This window comes from Microcebus murinus, chromosome 9 (genome assembly GCF_040939455.1).
Source record: "Microcebus murinus isolate Inina chromosome 9, M.murinus_Inina_mat1.0, whole genome shotgun sequence".
In the NCBI taxonomy this organism is placed as follows: Eukaryota; Metazoa; Chordata; class Mammalia; order Primates; family Cheirogaleidae; genus Microcebus; species Microcebus murinus.
In genome coordinates, this window is record NC_134112.1 from 11,161,010 (window position 1) to 11,183,599 (window position 22,590).

General features: G+C 43.8%; 1 protein-coding gene across 4 annotated transcripts in view; it reads right to left on the reverse strand.

Annotated features, from left to right (window-relative positions):
* Positions 1-22,590, reverse strand: part of HECW1 (HECT, C2 and WW domain containing E3 ubiquitin protein ligase 1) — a 405,077-nt gene that overhangs the window by 191,322 nt on the left and 191,165 nt on the right. The gene's annotated exons all lie outside the window — the stretch shown is intronic.

The window sequence follows — 22,590 nt, forward strand, 5'->3', positions numbered from 1 at the left end:
TACATGAGCTCCTTCGCCTCGCAAGTCCAACTTGCAAACTTCCCCATTCTCCCCCAGCAATCTGCTGAAGTCCAGGGGGTATGGGATCTGGCCCACATGTCTGACCTACGAGCATGTGTCTCAGAGAAATGCCGGCAGGCAGGCAGACTCCATATCAGGCACCCTAGGTCCACTGTAGGTCCTTAAGGGGAAAAACATGGACTACACTGTCTGTGGAAACCTCAGACTAGAGGACATGCCAGCTGGGGAGAGGTGGCCACTCACCAAATTCTCAGCTTAAACTGCTCTCCCACTTTTCTTTTTTGAGTATCTTTTCAATTTTAGTCTATATGTGTCTTTATAGGTGAAATCATTTTCTTGTAGGCAACCTATAGTTCTTATTTTCTTCATCCATTCAGCCACTCTGTGCCTTTTAATTGGATATTTGAGTCCATTTATATTCAGTGTTATTATTGGTAAGTAAGGTCTTATGAGTGTCATTTTGCTGCTTGTTTCCTGGTTGCTTTGTAACTCCTCTCTTCCTTTCTTACTGTCTTCCTTTGTGGTTAAGTGATTTTCTCTGGTAGTATGTTTTAATTTGTTGCTTTATAATTTTAGTGAATCTATTTTAGGTTTTTGCATTGTTGTTACCATGAGGTTTACAAAATATACATTATAAATAATAGAAATATAACAAGTTATTTTAAAGAGATGGAAACTTATCTTAGATCACAAAGAATAGAAACAAACAAGAAAAAAAGAATACGAAAAAAACTCCTTACACTTTAACTATACAGCCACCCCATTTTGACTTTTGTCTCATTTTACATATTTTTATATTGCCTATCTCTTAACAGGTCACTATCTGTATTATTTTTTTTAATAGATTTGTCTTTTGGGCTTCATACTAGAGTTATGGGTGGACTGTACACTATAATTACAATATTAGAGTATTCTGGTTTTCCCCATGTATTTAATTCTACCAGTGGATTTTATATATTCAAATGTTTTCTTTCTCCATGTTATTGTTTTTTTCCTTCAGATGGAAGAACTTCCTTTAGTATTTCTTGTAAGACATCTCTGATGGTGGTGAATTTTCTCAGCTTTTGTTTGGGAAAGACTTCATATTTGAAGGATAACTTTGCTGGATATGGTATTCTTGAATGGCAGTATTTTTTCTTTTAGCTACTTTTAAATATCATCCCACTCCCCTCTCTCCTTACCTATATGGTTTCCATTGAGAAGTTTGCTGCTAGATAAATTTGAACTCCTTTATATGTTATTTATTTCTTTTCTCTTGCTGCTTTTAGGATCCTCTCTTTGTCTTTGACCTTTGAGAGTTTGATTGGGGTAGTCTTATTTGGGTCAAGTATGTTTGGTGTTTTCTGACCTTCCTGTACCTGAATATTTCTTTCTTTCTCAAGTTTGGAGATTTTCTGTTATTATTTTTTTTTAATAAGCGTTCTACCCCTTGCTCTTGTTCTGTTCCCTCTTGAATACCAATAACTCTTAGATTTGGTGTTTGGAGATAATTTTCTATATCGCATGGGCAATCTTCATTTCTTTTCATTCTTTTTTCTTTTTTCTCCTCTGTATATTTTCAAATAGCCTGTCTTTGAGCTCACTGATTCTTTCCTATGCTTGATCAGTCTGCTGTTGAGAACCTCTAATGAATTTTTCAGTTCAAAAATGTATTTCTTAGTTCCAAGATAATTTTTTTTTTGTTTTATTATTTTAATCTCTTTTTAAAATTTATCTGACAAATTTTTAAATTGCTTTTTTGGTGTTATCTTGTAGTTAACTGAGTTCCCTTAAAACTGGTATTTTGAATTCTTGGTCAGAGAGTGCACATATTGCCATCTCATTAGGGTCAGTCAGTGGTTCCTTGCTTTGTTCATTTAAGGAGGTCATGCTTCCCTGTTTGCTGTTATTTCTTGTGGATGCACATCTATGTCTTTGCATTGAAAGATTAGTTATTTATTCCAATCTTCTCTGCCTGGCTTGTTTTGGTTTTTATTAGATATCTTTGCTTACAGATTATTTTTAATTTACTTGTTCATTATCATTCCTTTCTTTCTTTCTTTCTTTCTTTCTTTCTTTCTTTCTTTCTTTCTTTCTTTCTTTCTTTCTTTCTTTCTTTCTTTCTCTTCATTTCTCCCTTCCTCCCTCCCTCCTTCCTTTCCCCCCCTTCTTTCTTTCTCTTTCTTTATACTAGGTTGCTGCCTCCTTTTTGGCACTAGATGACAACTTAACCACTTTGGTACGAGTGTTGACTGTAGTCGATAGCCACAGATGAATATGCACAGCGACTTTAGCCGACAGCCCTGATATGAAGGTACATAGCCGAGTGTCGACTTTAGCCAACAGCCGTGATATGACTTTTCTAATTTTTCATTTATCAAAATGAAATTGTGAACATTTAAATATAACATAATAAAAACATATATGTATATGTTACCTATTCTGATTTACATTACAAGTAAAGCTGCCTGTAAAGTAAAACAAGCTTTCAGTGCTTTAAAGCTTTCCTCATCACACAAGAACAAAACGGATTTGTCATCCATGCACAGCACAAACTATTGTGAGGACTATGAGTGCTGGCTGTGGGCAAGGTTTCATGGCTGGTGAGCACCATACCAAAGTGGTTAAGCCCAGGTTTGCCTCCGTTCTAGTAAGCAATCATAATGCCACTCACCTATATAACAGGTCCCAAAGAGAATATCTTAGTAGTGTGGAAAAGCTGGCTAGGGGTTCATGCTGAGGAGATCTGTGTAATGAACCTCCCACAGTGTGGTATTACTGAACATTCACCCTGATTTGGCATCTCCTTTGGCTGAGTTACAGAGCAGAGTTTCCAGGGTTGGGGATGGTAGTCTCACCTCCTCCCTTTGTCTATAGCGTCCTCAGGTATAATTATCCCTTCAGGCACTCGTGATGCTTCTGATGGGTTGAGGCAGGGACAGGTCTCTTGCCAGGGAATCCAAGATGGTTGGGAAGCTGGTTGTCCACCTTGATCTCACTTTTTCTGGTACAGAAACTGTGAGTTGGGGAAAATTTTCCATAATTGGTGCCAGACAGTTTGCAGGTAGGGGCACTGTGGTTATTGAAGTCCAATTCTCTTACCATATGCTTGGAGTTTTTTCATTTCTCCGTGGCCCCGAAAACTATCTCATCTTCATATTTGAGTTCTTAAATATTGCAGGTGATAGTCTCAGCAATGCATATTTGGTTTGGGTTTTCTGTATGTGTGTGGGTGAAGCCAACTTGCTTCTATGCCCCAATTTTGGAACCAGAAGTCGTAGTACTCTTCTTCTGATAAGTTGTTGGCAAATATTATTTTTCCTTTTCCTTAAAAAGTATTTTAATAATATATTCAGGTATTTAGAAACTTGATTATTAATAGATCTTCTTTTATTTAACCTAAATACCCCCTGTAATTTAAAATGATTTCCCATTCCAACTTGAAAGAGATATTAAATCATTTAAAATTTCTTCTTATTTTAGGATGGACTGTGAAAGGAAGCTACCCATAAAAGTTGAAACTCATGCAATAATATGATATATATAAATGATTTGTTGTATGGCTTTAAAAAATCATTTCGTTCCACAAAATTCAATACTACTTTGCACTTACTATGGTGACAGTTACATTAAATTGATCTGCTTAATTAACTTGATGCTGAGTTTTTCCAGGATGGTGGCTCAGTACTATTTAACTTTATATCTTCAGTGTCATGTAATGTAGGGGTCCTCAATAAATACCTGTTGAAAAATGACTAATGAGCTATTGGTTTCATTTGATTGACTTAGTTACCTTATTATTAACCTAGGAGCAAAGACTGGCAGGTCCTAATTCTTCATGGAGAATACACATTTCTCTATAGCCTAATATTATATGATTTGGGGGTCAATTCAAGTGTAGGTAAAGAAATTGCCGCCGTTAGCCATTATTGCTTTCTCTGAGAAAAATAGCAAGGCTCAAAGGCTAAGAAATATTAGAGGGTTCTTGGTTATTATTTTAGATACTTTGTTTATGGAGACCCAGAATCATTCTATCTTTCTCTGCTTTTCTAGGTAAAATTATAATAATTATAATTATATTATAATTATAATTATAATTAAAATTATAATAATTATAAAAATCTCCAAATACAAGGCATCTCTGCTATAATAGTTTCATTGTTTATTTGTAGTAGTTATGTATGTAATTACTGAAGTTATAGAAGACAAAGTGATATAAGGAAAGAGGAGGACTGTGGGATTGAATAGAGGTAAAGTCCAATTCTTGACTCACCTCTCATTAGTGGTATGGGTTACATAGACTCTCCTAGCTTTAGTCTTAATATAGAATGGTGATGCCACTGCCCATTTTGTAGATATTATTGCATGTATAATTTTGTAGATATTTTGTAGATATTATTTTGTAGATATTATTGCATGTATAATTGTTATTCAGAGCAAATGGAATAATATGTTAGCATAGTACACACAAAGTAGTCAGCACATATATTCAGAAAGTACAGATTGTTTCATTTCAGTCATAGTATAACTTACATAAACAAGAAAATTGTTTTTTCTTTTCTTCCTACACTATTGAGGAATTAGTAGGCCTGCTGTAGCATTAGAGACATCAGCGTGCAATAATGGTAGTAGACCTGGAGTAGGCAAAATGTTCAATTAAATTTGAAAGTTACGACTTAAATTGGTCTTAAGTTAGTTAGCACTTAATATGTACCACATCATTAATACTATTTTCTAATGAAGCTTATGAAGATTAGGCAAATATTATTAGCCTTTTTGTTTTACATGCTTAGCACAATGCTTGGCATATAATCAGACCTCAATAAATGCCACCTATCATTCCTATTTTATATCTAAGGAAAATGAGGCTAACATTTAAGGCCACTTATACAAGGTCACACATATTGTTCATGGCAGACTTTTGATTTAGGCAAACATAGTAACTCTTCATTTTGTGATTTGTCTCTCAAAAATTTTTAATAACTTAAGTTTGTTGGCCAGCTAGCAAAGGTAAACTTCCACTTCCAGTAACAATGTACTAGGGTAATTCAGAGAAAATTTAGAAAAGCTGGGAAAATAGAAAAATAAATCTACCTAAAGTAGGGTTGTCAAATGAAATATAGGACACCCAGTTAAAACTGAGTTTCAGATCGACAGGGAATAAATTTTTAGTATAAGCATATCTCAATTATTGCATGATATATATACAAAGATTAGTCATTGTTTATCTTAAATTAGGTATCCTGTCATTTTTTTCTCCAGATCTGGAAACCATAGCCTGAAGGCATCAGAGACCTAGCAAGGCAGTGGAAAATAAAATAAGGAGTTCGAGATCGAGAAGACTCAGAGTAAAGCCCAGGACTGGGATTGTTGCCTCCCAGGGGTGCTTGTGTGGATTTCAAAAGAGCCATCTGGGAGGCTGGGAAGCTGCAAAGAATTTTTGACAGACTTTTAGGGCTGAGGGAATAAAACTTAAGAATCCAGAGCCTACCAAAGAGAATAACTCTGGAAAATCCCTCATGATTCAAGTTGAGCTCCTGAAGAGCTGAGAAATATACCAGTCCTAGCCCTCCAAATCATCTCAAGCCTTGAAATTTGATTAAAGTTATTCTGGATTGCTAGACATTGGGAAGAAGAAAATATAAAATGTCTCAGGAGGAAAATAACATTATTTTAAAACCTTAATATTTTCTGTAAGTTTTTTTTATAATGCACAGTTAGTTATCAATTAAAATTGACCAAGCACATTCAGAGACAAGGCAATCTAAAAAAAATACTAAAAGAAACAGCAGACCATACAAACAGATGCATAGAGCTTCCAGGTATCAGAGTTATCAGAAACAGGCTTTACTGAAAATATACTTAAGACAGTCAAGGAAATAAAAGTGAAGAATGAAAATATCAGCAAAGAATGAAGCCTATGAAGAGAGTCAAACAGAAATTTTGAATCAATTGAAAAACTATAATTTTGAAATAGTGAACTCAGTGAATGGGTTTAACAGCAGATTAAATAACAGAGAGGAAAATTTAGGGAACTGGAACATAGGTCAGAAAAAGAAATTCAGAATGAAGCATGCATAGTAAAAAAGTGGAAAATACAAAAGGGAGAGTACAAAACACACAGGATACTAGCAAGTGGTCTAAAATACACGTATAATTGAAATCTAAAAAGAGAGAAGAGACAATGGTGCTGCTACATCTAGAAAGACATCAAGCTATGGACTTGAAAAGCCCTATGAATCCAAAAAGGATAAACCAACTGGATGTCACAGTAAAACTTGGGGGGAAAAACAGAGAAAAAACATCACAAGCTAGTGAAGAAAAAAGCTAGATTACCTTCAAAGGAGCAATGATTTTACTGAAAGACAACTTCTCAGCATAAGCAGAAACAATGGAAGACAAAGGAATGAGAACTTCAAAGTGCTGGAAGAAAAATAACTGTCAACACAGAATTCTGCAACCAATAAAAATGTTCTTTAAGAATATTTTTAAGAGTATTGCTGCCCTGACATCGCACAGGTTGCCAGCATCATTAATACCTGAATTTCACGGCAAGTTATTAGCAACCCACATGTTATGATATCTGCACTGCAGAAATAACCACATCTTATGAGCCAAAGTACAGTCAGAGTTAATGCTAGACAGACATAGATCAGCACAGCCTTCCATTGTGAAGTCACTTATTTTGCAAAAGGAACCAAATTATGTCTGCAGTAATGTTCTTTAGCATCAACAACGAACTTAAACCTACTAGTATTTCATTTACAAGATAGACGTGAGACATATATAAATCATATCCTTGAAATCCAGGAAAAGCAATATTTACTCAAAAAGCTATAATCACTATGAGTCAGCCTCAATAGTTATCTAGAAGGAGTAATAGGAAGTACAAATATATTCAAAGGCTCAAAAAAATCAAGAAATAACAGAATAGTAAGATATAAACTAAATTGAAACTAAAGAATAATTAGTTTCAGCAAGAGGAAATAGAAAGAGCAGTACTTTTGGAGAATAATTAGTGTATAAAACCATAAGTCCTTCCAGTCTATCTTATAAGGCAGTATGTTCATTTGTATTTCTTCTTATAAAAATATATGAGTTAAATGTATTTTAAGAAATAGCAACTTAGAGAAAGGCTGTGACTTTTGACCAAAACAAAAGGAAGGGTGAAGAGTTTCCAAATAAAATGGGGATAAATGGCATTAATGTTCACTGACAAGGCATCTAACATTGACAATTCTGCTATAAATGTTGGAAAATTTATTTTAATTTTAAAACTGAGGAAAAACATAATCAAGATGGTGGATGAGAAACACCGCCAGACAGAGTGTCTCTGTAGAAAAGACAGATTCTAGCAGAAATTAGAAAAAAGAAGCAAAAGGACGAGCATACATCAGACGAGGGTCAGAAGGAGGGGTACCTGAGACCACGGGAGACTCCACGGGAGGAGGTTGCAGAGGAGAACTGGAAGCAGAGACCTCCAGAGCAGCCCGGAGACCAGCGGGAAGGGTAGGTGGATCAGTCACCTTTCCCCTCCCCTGCATCTCGGACTGCTGGTGGGCTCCCCAGCGGGTGGAGAGACCTGCGGACACCAGCCCAGAGACGGCCGCCGCCAGCGAGCGGTAAGCCTGTAGCGGACAGGGCACGAGGCTCCCAACTCCCGCAGGTCACCTCAATGTGCACAGACCCGAGGAGCGCGGCAGGCGCCATATTGCCTCATTCTCCCCTCCCCCGACCCTATCCATGGCTACTGAGAGAGACAATATAGACACCAGCCAGAGGCACCTCCAGGGGAACAGGACCTTCCCTTTTGGGGCCCTACAGATGACTGAGGGGAACTCAGACTGTGCGCTCCCCACCCACCAGCTCTCCCAGGTGCTGCTGGCACGGTGATTCTAGGAGAACGGGGCAGCCCCTGAGGCTGAGAGACACAGACCCAGCTTGGGCTCCCCGTGGGTGAATTGGGACTGGCACTCCTCTCCCTGGTGGGGATACAGTTTGAACTCTGGGGCCCTGAGGTCAGACCTGCAGACCAGATCCCGTGCACCCAGGTCTCGCATTGCCGGGGGCACAGAAGGGATATACGTGAACAGCCTACTGAGGTGTGTGTGCCTTCAGGGGCAGATCAGCGTCCTAGAGGGCAACCCTCCTCCCAAAGGGAGGCCGTGCGCCCAGCCCAGGTGGCGTTCCTGCACAGGGAACCTCCCGTCTGGCATCACAGCCAGGGCAGGCTCGGTGTCGTGTGGTTTGGCCTGCTGGCAGAGGCCCAGGAGTAGCCGCGGAGATGGGGAGGGTGGAAAGAAGTGAGGCCTGCTCCAGACTGCAGGTCTCAGACAGCCCCACCCCCACACGCAGACTTTCTGACTGAGCGGGGTCACTCCAGCCCCTCCCTGACAGCTTTTCCTGGAAGCAGAGAACAGGACTTTGACCCCTGCTAACCGCATTGGTGGTGCCTGAGGGCAGGCTTACCCAACCCAGCTCCACCCAGACTCTCTCCTAGACCAGCCCTCACTGAGAGGGAGAAAAGGACACACCTGGAATTCCCAGGGCCCCACCGACCACCTGAGGCACTAGAGTGCCTTTCTAGAGGAACAAGAGCCGGTTACAGGACACAAAAACAACAGCGTAGCCTGTTCCTCCAAGCAAGAGCCACCTACTGACAGGGAGGACATTCTGCACACCCTTTTCACAGCACCTACTGACTCATCATACAGGGAGTGGTCGAATCTCACTCACAGACACCACCTACCGGCTCAGAAACTAAACAAGGCATGTAAATACCCAAACGAAAACCTAAAAGAAAGAAGCAACAACTGATTGATATGAGAAGAAATCAGCGAAGGAACTCTGGAAATATGAAGAACCAAACGGAAACCACATCCCGAAATGGGACCTAATCAAATTAAAAAGCTTCTGCACAGCCAAAGAAACTGTCAAGAGAGCAAACAGACAACCCACAGAATGGGAGAAAATTTTTGCAAGCTACACATCTGATAAAGGGCTGATTACTAGAATCTATTTTAGAACTCAGGAAAATCAGCAAGAAAAAAATCAGACAACCCTATCAAAAAATGAGCAAAGGACATGAACAGAAACTTCTCAAAAGAAGACAGAATAATGGCCAACAAACATATGAAAAAATGTTCAACATTTCTAATCATCAGGGAAATGAAAATCAAAACCACAATGAGATATCACTTGATTCCAGTGATAATGGCCTTCATAAAAAAGTCCCCAAACAACAAATGCTGGTGTGGATGCAGGGAGAGAGGAACACTCCTACACTGCTGGTGGGACTGCAAACTAGTTCAACCTCTGTGGAAAGCAATATGGAGACACCTCAAACTGATACAAGTAGATCTACCATTTGATCCAGCAATTCCACTACGGGGCATCTATCAAAAGATCAAAAGTCATTTTATGAAAAAGACACCTGCATTCAAATGTTTATAGCAGCACAATTCACGATTGCAAAGCTGTGGAAACAACCCAAGTGCCCATCAATTCATGAGTGGATTAATAAAATGTGGTATATGTATACCATGGAATACTACTCAGCTTTAAGAAACAATGGTGATATAGCACCTCTTGTATATTCCTGGACACAGCTGGAACCCATTCTACTAAGTGAAGTATCTCAAGAATGGAAAAACCTGCACCACATGCACTCACCAGCAAATTGGTATTAATGGATCAACACCTAAGTGGACATAGGAGTAACATTTATCAGGTGTCGGGAGGGTTGGAGGGGGGAGGAGGGGATGGGTATATACAACCACAATGAGTAAGATGTGCAACGTTTGGGGGATGGACACGCTTGAAGCTCTTACTTCAGGGGAGGGGGGGCATAGGCAATATATGTAACCTTAACACTTGTACCCCCATAATACGCCAAAATAAAAAAAACCATAAAACCGATATTGCCTATTGGATCTCCTTAAGGTAGAATTTTAAAGCTTATCAAGCATGGGGCTCTGGCTTTGTAACAGAGTAGTAACTCCTCTTCCCATAGATACGGAAGGGAAATATTGACAGTGGGGAATATGTAACAGAAGGAATGGCCTGAAAAAAATGGCAAAAATATTTTCTGTCTCTTTAAAACATCCTCCACATCCTTGGGAGGGGCGGGGTAAGTCTTTTGTTATTTGTGAAACAGGAGATGGCTCAGCCTGGACCTGGCAGAGGGAGATCCTGGGTGGAGGTCACAGAATTGTCTTCAGCAGAGATGGGATGATCAGAATCATCAATAGTAGTTGAACAGCAATTGCCTGAAGCTGAATGAACTCCCCTTTAAAAGCTCTGTATTTCTGCTTATTATCAGGATGATGGCATTTCAGACAGGAGTCTCCATCCTCCTTTGTTGGCAAAGTAATAAACTTCTCTTTTCTTCTCCCCAAACCATTTATTCTCGTTCTGATGCAGCCTTAAGGACAAGTGCCGAGCTTTTGATAACAGCTTTGGACCAACACCAGAACAAAGCAGAGTCACTTTTTGTACATTCTTGTCCTGCTGCATTTAATTTTAGCAGCTTCTATCCAAGATCTCATTCAAAAGGAGAACAATTATATAATTTAAAAAGCCATATTAAGTTGTACCAAGACAATAACAACCAAACAAATCCTTCCTCTATTATAAACATCCCTGAAAAGTCATGGTGATTTTATTGGTTACTCAAATGATATTTTGGTAGTAAAATTATTATTAAAGTAATCTATGACTCTAACAAAAAAATAACTTCTTGTATTACAGAATATTATATTGAATTGTCAAAATTTTGTAAAGGTATCATCTTACTTGAATTTGCACTTTCAAATTGGTTATATTGGTTACATTAATTTAAATTTAAATTAGAAAATAACTGGAAAAATAAAGTCATAGATTTTGAATAAACAGAGAAGATATTTGCATCATTAAGTACTTCATATCTGCCTAACATAAAAATTGTCATGTGATAGTCATGTTTTTCTCATAGCTAAATTATGAGCTAGCTAGTTATTTGAATGAAAAAGTTAACTGCAATTTCTTTTTGAAGTAATTATGACAACTGATATTTTTCCCATGAAGATCTATGTATTACTTGGCTAATTCTCTATTTAGAATAGAAAAATAAATCCCATGTTAATGCTTTAAATATAGTACCACAGCAAAAGTGATCAAAACGAACCATTATGTGAAATGACACTGGAACTTTAATTTATGAGAAATACTCATTTGAGGTGCCAGAAGGCCAATTCCAAACTCAAAAACAATCTAAGAAATGCATTTTGTTTGCTATTTCAGTGCTGAGTTTCTAATCTCTGGGGCCACTGCATGTGGAGTTAAAAGGTAATTAGAGGCTTCCTCTTCCATACAGTAGTTGCAGCAGATGGACGCTTGTGCAGCTAACTAGATGAACTGATTTTATAACAAAGTGTTTGAGGGCACTGCAGAGCACTGGAAGAGACAAAAAGATGAGCTGATAACCTACGGCCCCTTTCCCAGGTGGCCGACCATGTGGGGCCAGAGTAACAGTGCTGGACATCTCAAACACACAGCTGGTTCCCCCTCGGACATCTCCCAAATCCTAAAACTGTTGAGGGCAAGAGACTAAAAAGCTAATGATGAAAATATTTAAAAAGTAGAGACAGAATTTTCCACCTCTTGGTAGTGAGGAGATGTGGCAGGGAGATCCCGGCAGAAAGCCCTGGAGGGGGGACCCGAGGAACACAGGTGAGCCCGAGGGAGGCCACAGCTTACCAGGAATGGATCAGACTCCACTTAGCCCGTCCCCTCACCAGGCTAAGGCCACCACACCCCACTGCTTAGCCGAGGGGCAGATGCCATCATCTAAAGCACCAGCGCTATTTCACACCCATGAATGGTAATCGATAGAGAATCTCCAAGTATGGCAGCAGACAGCAGCAAGAAAGCAAATGGGAAGAGGACCATGATGATGAAGTCATCTGGCTAAGACTTTAAAGATTTATATATAAATGATTTATATAGAACACGGATAACTAAGGGTAGACTTTGCCAGAAAACGAGAAGCAATAGAAACGCATCAAATGGGGATTTTATTACTGGAAAACAGGAATAACTGAAACTGAGAACTTGATACGGGTGTTTAGCAGCAGATCGGAAAGAGTGGAAAGCGGGTCAGTAAGCTGGAAGCTGAGCCAGCAGAAAACATCCAGAGGGAAGGAAGAGAGAGAAAAAAGGGTGGAAAGTAGAGAGGAGAGGAAAAGGGACAGAGGAACACAAAGGAGTGATCCACTGCCTGTGCCTGGAGTTCCAGAGAATGGGGTAAAGGCAACTTTAGAGGAGACAGTAGCTTATCATCAAGCCTCTGGATAAGCCTCGGGATAAAAACAAAATTCACTCCTGTGCACATCACAGCCGAACTGCTGAAATCCAAAGATAAAAGTCTCAAAAGCATGAGGGAGGGGAAAAAAAGAACAGTTATCTTCAAAGGAATGACAAAAAGACTAACCATTGGCTTTCTGGAAGATGGAGAAATGACAAATTCAAGTGCTGAAGAAAATAAGCGTTAACCTAGAATTCTACATATGTCGTGAAATTTTCTTCAAAAGGTTAAGTGAAATAGTGATGTTTGCAGACAATCAAACACGGAGAGGATTTATCACCAGTAGGCTTGCGCTAAGAGAAATACTCAAGGGAGTGCTTCCCTCTTAAAAGGAAAATGATCCCAGACAGAAACACAGATGTGTGAGAAGGATGAGGAGAAGCAGAATGGATTAATGTGAGTAAAGCTCTGCTTCTTGATTTGGGTGCTGTTTACATGAAAGAATTCCCTTTCTGAAAATGCATAAGCTCTGCGCTTAAATGTGTGCACTTTTCTATGTGTGTGTTGTGCTTCAGTAGGAATTTTACCAAAATAAAGCAAAATAGAAACTGCTTAGAGGAAAATTGACAGTCTCATTGCATACATTACAGAAAAAAAGAACGGCTAAAACCCAACAAGCTAAGTAGCAATCTCAAGAAATTAGAAAAAGAACAACAAATTAAACCCAAGGAAAGTGGAAAGAAGGAAATAAAAAAATAAGAATAAGAGCAGAAAGTAATTATATAGAAAGCAAATATATATAGAGGATCAAGGAAACAAAAAGTTGGGCCTTTGAAAAGACTAGTAAGATAAACAATCCCTCGAGTGGGATGTAGAAGGCATGAGTGAGGGGTACGAGGGAGGCAAAAGGGGCAGCACGCAGTGCTGACACGGCAGTCCCCTGTCCCGGGTGGAGCCAGCCGAGTCCTCTCTGAGCCTCCCCTAGCACTCAGGCTGCAGCTAGGGGACCCAATAGCCTCTGTCCTAGGCCAAGGACAGGAGCAGCAGTAATACCATCACAAAGTCTGGTGCCTTCTGGGCCACCAAAGTCCCTGATCCTGTGTTGCTGGAGTGGGTCTCTGCGTTTCAGTGCAAGTGGAGGGAAGGGTCTTGGCTGGTCAGGTGGTGGAGGACTGAGTTGCCTGGAATTAGAGAGGACACATATACCAGAAGGCCATGGGACTGATAGACTCCATCTTATTGAAGAGCTCCGGAAAGCAGAAACTGTGGAAAGTAGAAAGTACAGATCCCAAAGTATGGAAGGAGACGGGCTAGATGGAGACCCTGCCCCACATCCTGTGCTAATTGATTACAAATAGTCTCGAACCAGCTCTTGAACAGCAGTCTGGAGGGTGTTCCAGACGTCTTTCTGGGACGTATATACTTTCTTAGATATTAACCAGCTTTTTCTAGAATAGTGGTGCCAAGAAGTGCAAGGATACATGGGGACAAAGGCGTAAACATATGAACGGCAGTGTTTTTGAGTGTTTCATTGTTAGGGAGAGGCCTTTGAATATTGCAATCCCCCTGTTACCAAAAACTCGGCACTTGTCCATGAGGCTGAATTAGAAGAATGAGGACAAGTGGTTTGGGGAGGAGGAAAGAGATTTACTTTGCTGGCAAAGGAGGAAAAATGGCAGACCTTCTTATCTCAAACTCCAAATTTCTTCCACATAGGCAGAAATACAGAGCTTTTAAAGGGAGGACTTCTCAGTTCCAGGCTATTGTGGTTAACTATTCTAATAGTCCCATCTCTGCCAAACACTAGGCCTGTGAACTCCGCCACAGGCTGGCAGCACCTGGGATGAGAACAAAAGGCCCTCTCCCTGCCACTGGTCTGAGGCAGGGATGCCGGTTTCCATTAAAAAGAGTGGGGGAAGTTTCAAAGAGACAGAAAATATTTTTGCTGTCTTTTTATTTTCCAGGCCATTCCCTGTTACTTCCAGGCCATTACCTGTTTGTTTTCCATAGTTTCAGTTACCCATGGTCAACCACACAGTCCAAAAATATTAAATAGAAAATTCCAGAAATAAATAATTCATAAATTATAAATAATTTTTATCACAGCATATTTTTATAATTCTATCTTATTATTATTTATTGTTGTTAATCTCTTACTGTGTCTAACTTACAAAGTAAACTTTATCATATGTATGTTTATATTGGAAAAAACATAATATATACAGGGTTTGGCACCATGCATGGTTTCATGCATCTGTAGAACATCTTAGCATGTGTCCCCGACAGGTAAGAGGGGACTACTGAATTGCCTTCTCAAACTGTATCAAAAGGAGAACCATGACCGAAGGTCAGGTGGCTACTTCAGAAGATCTAACTGGCAAACAGGTTTCAGGCGAAGGTCAGAGCCCAGATCCGTGACTATTCAGGAGGCTGAGAAGGTTACAGCAGTCCTTCGGGCTACGTGGCTATGTCCTTGACCACACACAGGTCTTAGCAGTGGTAGCACAAGTGGCAGGGTATCGTTTCTGAGGTGTGGTCCCCAGACATTCTTGTGACCTCATTTAACAGGGCGGATGTGTTACCAGCTCCAAAGGCACTGCCCGCCCAGAAGTCTGCGGGAACAGCTCCCTGGAGGTGCAGGACACAGAGAAGCATGTTTGAATCTCGAGAGTGGGCTGCAGTGCCCAGGCGTGGGCTTCTCTGGCAAGGAGCCGCAGGAATCCAGCCTAGTGGGAAAGGTTTCTCTACCCCTCGATTCTCCTCTTTGTCTCAGGCCACCCCTCGTCTTCCCCTGCCCCGTGTTCCTGCGGACTATAGCAGACACTGCTAAACTGTCTCATCTATTTGATGCACAGTCAGGACTAACTTGGTCAGCAGCGGGTGGGGCTAAATAGTTTTCTGGAAAGAAAATCCTGCTGGCAAGGGACTCTCAGGCTTGCAGTTCCCAGTCTGGGGAGAGCCCGCCCGCCCGTTTTGGCTCGCTGGCACAAAGGACAGGCAACTCACAGCACGTGTGTACATGCCAGGCCACCTGGCAGGCCGCGTGCCACGGAATTGGCAGCTGCTTTTTGCCAGTTGCAGTCAATTCAGATCTAGGCTGCGGTAATTGAATGCTGGGTCCCTCTCGGGGCCCCAGCGCTGAAAATGCAGCCTTCACAGCAGCAGGCGAGTCTCTTTCCTAAAAAAGGGATCTTGTGCTCCATTGGTGTGGGATTTCATGAAAGAAAACGTTAGGTTTGGAATTTGCTGGAATTGTTGCCTCTTGGGAGGCTTGATCGTGACTATTCATACTTGGCCCCGGTGGGAGGCCATCGGGGAGGAGGGGCTGCAGACTCTGAGCTGCTGGGACGGAGCAGGTTGTGTCAGACTGTCAGAGGAAGGAGGTGAGAAATGAGGCGCACACACAACATCCTATAAAAAGCGAGAAACAGCGTGTGCTTTCCCACCACGTGTTGTCTGGCATGCGCAGGCCGTTTGGCTGAACGGAGATGCTGTCTTGGGGCTCTCAAACACATCTTTCTCTGCGTAGGCTCAGGGATGAGTCTCTAGCAGGTCACCAAGCACTGGCTGGACGTGCAGAGGTGGGAGAGGTGGAGAAGACTTGCGCGAGTGGGAGGTGTTCGCAGGGGATCTTTAGTTCAAGCAAGGGGAGCATAATTGTTTAGAAAACGGTTCTGATCAGTCATGCACACCCCAATGTTAACTCCTTCTTTACTTCCACATGGCCTCTAAGCAGCAGGAACCACGGGCTTTAAGAAATGCGTCCTGTCCTCTGTTCAGCTATGCTTGGTGCCCGCTGACCGGTTTGGAGCGGCCTGTGAGCTTCCCGTCACCCTGCCGCCTGTCTTCTTAGACGTGTGGAGATTTACGATTGTCGGGTTTCTCAGGACACCTCCCCTGAGCCTTCAGTCGTGTTTCGGATCCCTCTGCCTCCCCTCCTGTCCTCAGTCTACAGCAGCAGCGCAGTTCATCATGCTCTTGTTTTTACTCTCCTACGGGGTCTCAGAGCTCTGCCAGCAAATGAAGCCACCAGCAGTGCAGACGAGCGCTGCGGGGGCCCAACCCACCAGAAGCTGTGGCCAGGAGCTGAGCTGGCGACTGAAGGCAAAGTCTTCAGTCTTCTTTCAAGAGTCCATTTGCTTCGTGGGTGTCTAAGCCAGTTTGGGTTGCTATAAAAGCTACCACAGACTGGGCAGCTTCAACAACGTCTATTCCTCACAGTTCTGAGGTCTGAGAAGCCCAAGATCAAGGTGCGGGCTGGTGGGTGTGGTTTCTAGTGAGAGCCGTCTTCCTGCTTGGCCGATGGCCACCTGCTTGCTCATGGTCCTCACATGGCAGAGAGAAAAATCATGTGTCTCTTCCTCTTTTTATAAAGGCGCTAATTCTGTTATGAGGACCGACTCTCATGACCTAATTCAACCCAGTTATGTCACAAAGGCCCTGTCTCCAAATACCGCTACATTGGGGATTAGGACGTCCACATGCGAATTGGCAGGCGGTTTTGTGAGGAGATGCAAGCAGCAGTCTATGCCAGTGAAACTGTAAGGTCACCATAGTCACTCCATCTGTGTCAAGTACCCAGACTCCCATTTAACTGGTTCTAATATTCTAATGTTCACTTTTTACATCGACTTTGCCTGAAATGTATTTTTCTCCAATCTGGGAACTGCCTGTGATTAGGCTAGTATTAATAGAAAAGGTAAGGCCAATTTTAGATTACTTCGACTATGATTTTTTTCCATGTTCCCATACTCCTTTTGCATTTTCCTTCTATTGACTATTTAAAAAGAATTGATGTCATCTACTCTTCCCCCCTGAAAAATAACTCATATTCTTTTAATACTTATCCTTTCTATTGTTGAAGAGTTAATTTTCACTAGAAATTCATGTTCTGTGTTATAAAAAATGCACACTGTAAAATAAGCCTCTTTGTTTTTCAAGGGTAAATACCAATGGGAGGCAGGAGTGAGAGGGAGGGAGGGATAAAGAAAGAGAGAGGTTGACTAAGAGGTTTTAGATATAAAGAACAGAAGTCCAAAGAAAAGGCTGAGGCTATAGGGTCGAATTTCTAGACTTTGTATAAACAGGAGTGTTTCACATGCCATTCTACGGTAGAGGGGGGAGTAGTTATAAGTGCATTGCCCCCAAGGGTATGGGAGGCATAATGAGACATGTCCCTTATGACTTGAGTTCTCTGGTTGGAGTTTTAGGCTTGTGGGCTTTGAGTAACCTGGAAAAGACTGGCATTCATTCTGGTGATGCTGAAGCAAGATGCTTTTCTACTTTTTCTTTCCTGCTTTTTGGCAGCCCACTTCCTCAGGTACCACAGCTGGCAACAGCAATGTAGGCTTAAACATGGACCAGGCTCTGCAAACCCTGGTTTTGCTTGAAAAGAGGGAAACAGGACTTAGATGAGCAGCTATTGCGATGCTTGAGGAGCTGCTTGTGTATAGATTTTGTTGGTGTTGACAGGTTTTGCAATATTCTTAAAAAATTTATTTTTCTTTTTGGAAATAGGGTCTCACTGTGTCACCCAGGCTGAAGTGCAGTGGTGTGATCACAGCTCAGCGTAACCTCAAACTCCTGGGCTCAAGTGATCCTCCTACCTCAGCCTCCTGAGTGGCTGGGAATGCACCACCATGGGGCCTTGCTGTGTTGCCCAGGCTGGTCTCGAATTTCTGGCATGAAGTGACCCTTTCGTCTTGACCCCCCAAAGCACTAGGATGGCCCACCATGCCTGGCCAAGGGTTTTGCAATATTCTCAGGTACCATATTGGACAATGTGGCTGGCATCATTTGAAAAGGGCCTTTTAATTGGCTAGAGACCTGTCTTAGCTAGCTGATGTGAGAAAGTCTTGGGGGTAACCTCAGAACTGGCCATATATAGGGAAGGTGCACAGGGAGGGTACATAGTACCAGGGAAGGCACACGTGGCATGTGAGCAGGACTCCTGTCCCTCCGTGAAACTCTGCTCTCACCAAGAACAGCTGCCGCTGTGCACGCTCACCCACCCACAGGGCTGAGAGGCTCAGCAGGTCACAAGAGAGAAGTATGGCCCTCCCCATCTAGCCTTTCCACATCTGTGGATTCAACCAACTGTGGATTGAAAATATTTTTAAAAGTACAAAATAACACAACAATAAAATGGTACAAATAAAAAACAGTACAGCATAACAACTAATTACACAGTATTAACATTGTATTCGGTATTCTAAGTAATCTAGAGATGATGTAAAATACGTAGGACAATGTGTGTATGTTATATGCAAATACTACATCATTTTATATAGGACACTTGGGCATCCATGGATTTTGGTATCCTCTGAGGTCCTAGAAACAATCCCCTGTGGATACGCAGGGATGACTACAGATTAGGAATGAAATAGAAAAAGGGAAAATTCCCCCTTTCCACTGCCCTTCTAGCATCCACCTCCCAGCCCCAAGGGAGGGGGGAGTGGCTAAGTTGGCTGGCCAGATGCCCCGAGCTTACCGGAGGGCAGAGTCCTCTGCGTCAAAGGTGATACCTTCCTGCACCTCCTTATTACAAGAAGTTAGATGGGTCAGTTGATGTCATTCTCTCCCTGTGGCACATTCTTGCCATGAGTCTGACCTGGAGACCATCTGGCCCCCTCTCTCTGCCATATTTCTCTGTCTCTTCCTCGAGAAGGGACACTGAGCTTTTTAGGCTCAGGGGCCATCTGTGGGAAAGATAAGACTTAATAATGGCTGTTGTCCGTGGGCATGAGTCTCACGCTTCCTGCACTGGGATACCGGAGCACCAGCTTAATTAATTCATTAATTAATTGAATACATGTTTATTAAGCCCTCTAAGGGGATACGCTACTAGCAATAAAAAAATCTTTTAAAATGTTATCTAGGTATTGAAATTATGGATGATTTTTACCTTGATCTTTTCCTCAAATTTTCTGAAGGGACTAAGTTATACTTTTATAAATGCACATATAAATGGAATCCATGCATACATAACAAATACATCAAAATCCAGGAGATTCTGGATTTATGTGCAAGGAAGTGATTGAAACCCTGGGTATCCTCTGTCTTTTAATGTGACTTTCTGCACAGCTTGTTACGGTGGGGCATTCTGAGCTCCCACTTGGAACCGTCTAGCTGGGAGGAAGGCTGTATGTTAACCATCTTCACCTTCCCTCCAAATCTCCTTTCTTGGTAGAGTGGTATCAAATCTGTTTTTACCACCATCCTCTCATCACGCATTTGGTAGCCCAGGGATGCCTGTTCTCACTCTGATGCCCAGAGCATCTCCTTGCCAGTCACACTAGGGAGGTAAAGCCCCCAGGAATGACTCAAGTCTGTACCCCAGCCCTCCACGGGGCCGGAAGTTTGCCGAGAACCCCCACCTTAGCAGCGGGAGCCCTACTGCCTACTTTGGTCTTGTCGGGACATCAAGATGGCAAAGGGCAGGCTCTGAAGGCAGACAGCCTAGGTTCAAATCCTGTCCCATCATTTGCTACCTGTGAAGATTGCACTGGCTGCATTTTCTTCCTGTGCCTCAGGTTCCTCACCAATGAAAAGGACAAAGAGTAATATCTGCCATCTAGGGTTTAATGAGGATTAAATGGGGCAATGTATTTCAAGTGCTCAGACTGCTGCCTGGCATGTGTTGGGAGAGCTCAGACAAGCTTAGCCGCTGGTATTGCTATTATTATTCCTCTACTCGGGACAATGGCCTTACCCCAGACGATAGCCCAGGGGGTGGATCTTGTCGCTCACATACAGATCCCCTGGGGCGAGCACAGCAGCCACCTTCCCTCCCATCCGCAGTGTCTGTCTGTCTAATTGGACCCCGCGGAGATCAGCTGGCCGTGCCCTTCAGACGCTGCCTCGCCCACCTGGCTGCAGGTGCAGGCACAGCGTCCTAGGTAGGTCAGTGTCCCTTGTCTGCCCCACTTTCTCACCTGCCACACTTGGCCTCTCACCACCCTCACCTGCCACAGGCCTTTGGAGAAAGCCAATGCCTGTGCACAGGGCCCCAGCAAACCCGGCTGAGGGCTCTAGCTCCTCGTGTCTGTGATTTAGAGCGAAAGACATCCATTCTGTGTGTAGCGTGGCTTTGAGGGGGAAGAAGAGAGTCTATTTTTCTATGAGTTCTGATTTTACTCTGCCACGTCTGTGCAGGGGAAAGTCACCCCCGCGTTCTTCCCGCTTATTCTTCCCATTTCCCTTCTTATTAGGAGAAGCAGCGCCGTAGAGTGGTCGGCAGAAACGCACTCCTTCCGGTCTGCTCGCCCCTCCTGCCCCTCCACCTGCCGGCCCGCACTTCCGGCACCCCCCCTCCCTGGCCACCGGCTCCTGGGAAAGGGCCCTCCGTCCTCCGCCCTCTGGATCCCGCTCGCTCTGCCTGCTCCCGGGCCTCAACCCAGCAAACTGCCCCTCTGCATCCCGAGTGTCCCACCTCCGCGAGGACTCGCCACAGTGCTGACAGGCGCAGCAGGTACCCCTGGGCTCAAAGCCCAGCACCCCCCCCAGCTCTGAACCCCGCAAGGCAGGCCACTGCGCCTCTCGCTCAGCAAGTTTTCTCATCAGACACAGTAGCGATGACAGCCACCTCACGCTGCTCCTGTCACCATGAAACAGAAGGACGTATCATCCTGGCCAAGGAGTTGGGTGCCTGTAAGCACCAGTAAATGAGAGTTCTTATTTTTGTGTCTCCTTCCACTCTAATGGTGTTCAAGCCCCTCCCTGACCTGCAAAAGACCTCTCTTGGGCCCTGTTCCTCGTGCTGCCACCTTCCTGGGGCCACTGTCACGCCAGCTGTCCCACGCCTCTCCTTTATCAACGCAGGGTCGCCAAGCACTCCAGCGCACCCGGGCTTGGGATGCAGGATGTTTAGGGCCAAGACCCGGAGAGCCCCAGCAAACCCGGAAGAACTGCGCACCCTACCCTTTAGCCTGCAGTTTTCTCACCAATTTCCTGAATTATTTCCACAAAGACCACAGCCCCCTGGTGGCCGCCCTCCGCAGGCGCGCCAGCTCACAGCTCCCCTGATTCCTCCTCGGCGCCCAGCAGGTCGTGCCGACCACAACCCTGGATGGCTTCTCCTCCCTTGACTTCCAGGCCCTTCTCTTTTTGGCTTCCTGTATGTTCTGGCTACTTAACAGTTTACAACAGTACTTTATTATAACTTCTCCGAGTTCTGTGTGGGTATGGGCTCAGCTGGGCAGCTCTCTTGGGGTCTCTCATGCTGTTGATTGACAGCAGCCAGGGCTGGGCCTCTGCTGTGGCCTCTTGCCTGGGTGGGGATGGCTGGAACCTGTAGGCATGCTCCCTCCAGGCAGCCCTGCACAGGGCTAGCCTGGGCTCCACCCGGTATGGCTGTCCCAGGGCTCTGAGAGCGAGTGTCCCAAGAGGTAGGAAATGGAAACTTCCAGTGTATTGTGGCTTGGACTGGAAGCTGGCACCACATCACTGCAGTGTGGAAACCAGCCGAGGGTCGCAGAGCCCACCCAGGATCAAGGACAAGGGACATGGACCCGCCTAGCAACGGGAGGAATATCGAGGGATTTGTGGCCAGCCTCCCTCGGCCACACTCAGGGATCTCTCTTCCCCTCTTCCTCCTCCCCCTCCTTCCTGGGAGTCATCCTCAGCTCTCCGCTCCCCACAGTCAGGGTCTGTCGCCTTCGCGTTTAGAGTCTAGCAGAATAACACGGATGCTCATTAAAAACAAAGGCTCTTGTCTGTAGAATCTGCACATCCAACAACCGTCCCGGTGACTCTCCTGCGGTTTTCAGCAAGTCGCACTTAGAGAAGCATATCCCACTGTGCTGCGCACCCCCACTTCCAACACCACTTGCCGGCCCCTTCCCATCTGTGTCGAAGCCAGGTCCTTGTCCTGCGCACGGTGCCCAGGTACCTGTCTGCTGCACCTTTCCAGCCCACAGGCATGTCACCCTGAGCTCACGTCCCTGTCCCCACGTTAGACACCCCTTCCCCCCCCCCCCCCCCCCGTTCTCAGTCCCACGATGCACTGCAGAAGCAGTGGGCTCTCCCTCCACCCTGTCCCGTCCCCGAGTGCACAACCGGCCCCTGGCAAACGCGCTGCTCTTACCCCCAGGCTACTTTCCAATGCAGTCCCTTCCATTCTTCTCATCCCGGGTGCTCCTCATCTCTCCCTGCTTTCACACCATAGTTTCTTGGTGGTCGCAGGCCTTCTGCATCAGCACCCTACAGTCCTCGCTCTAACTGCTGCCAGGATGAAACTTCTAGAATGCAAATCTAACCAGGGTACTTCTTCGACTCAAAGCATTTCGATTGCTCTGTAGACCCACGTC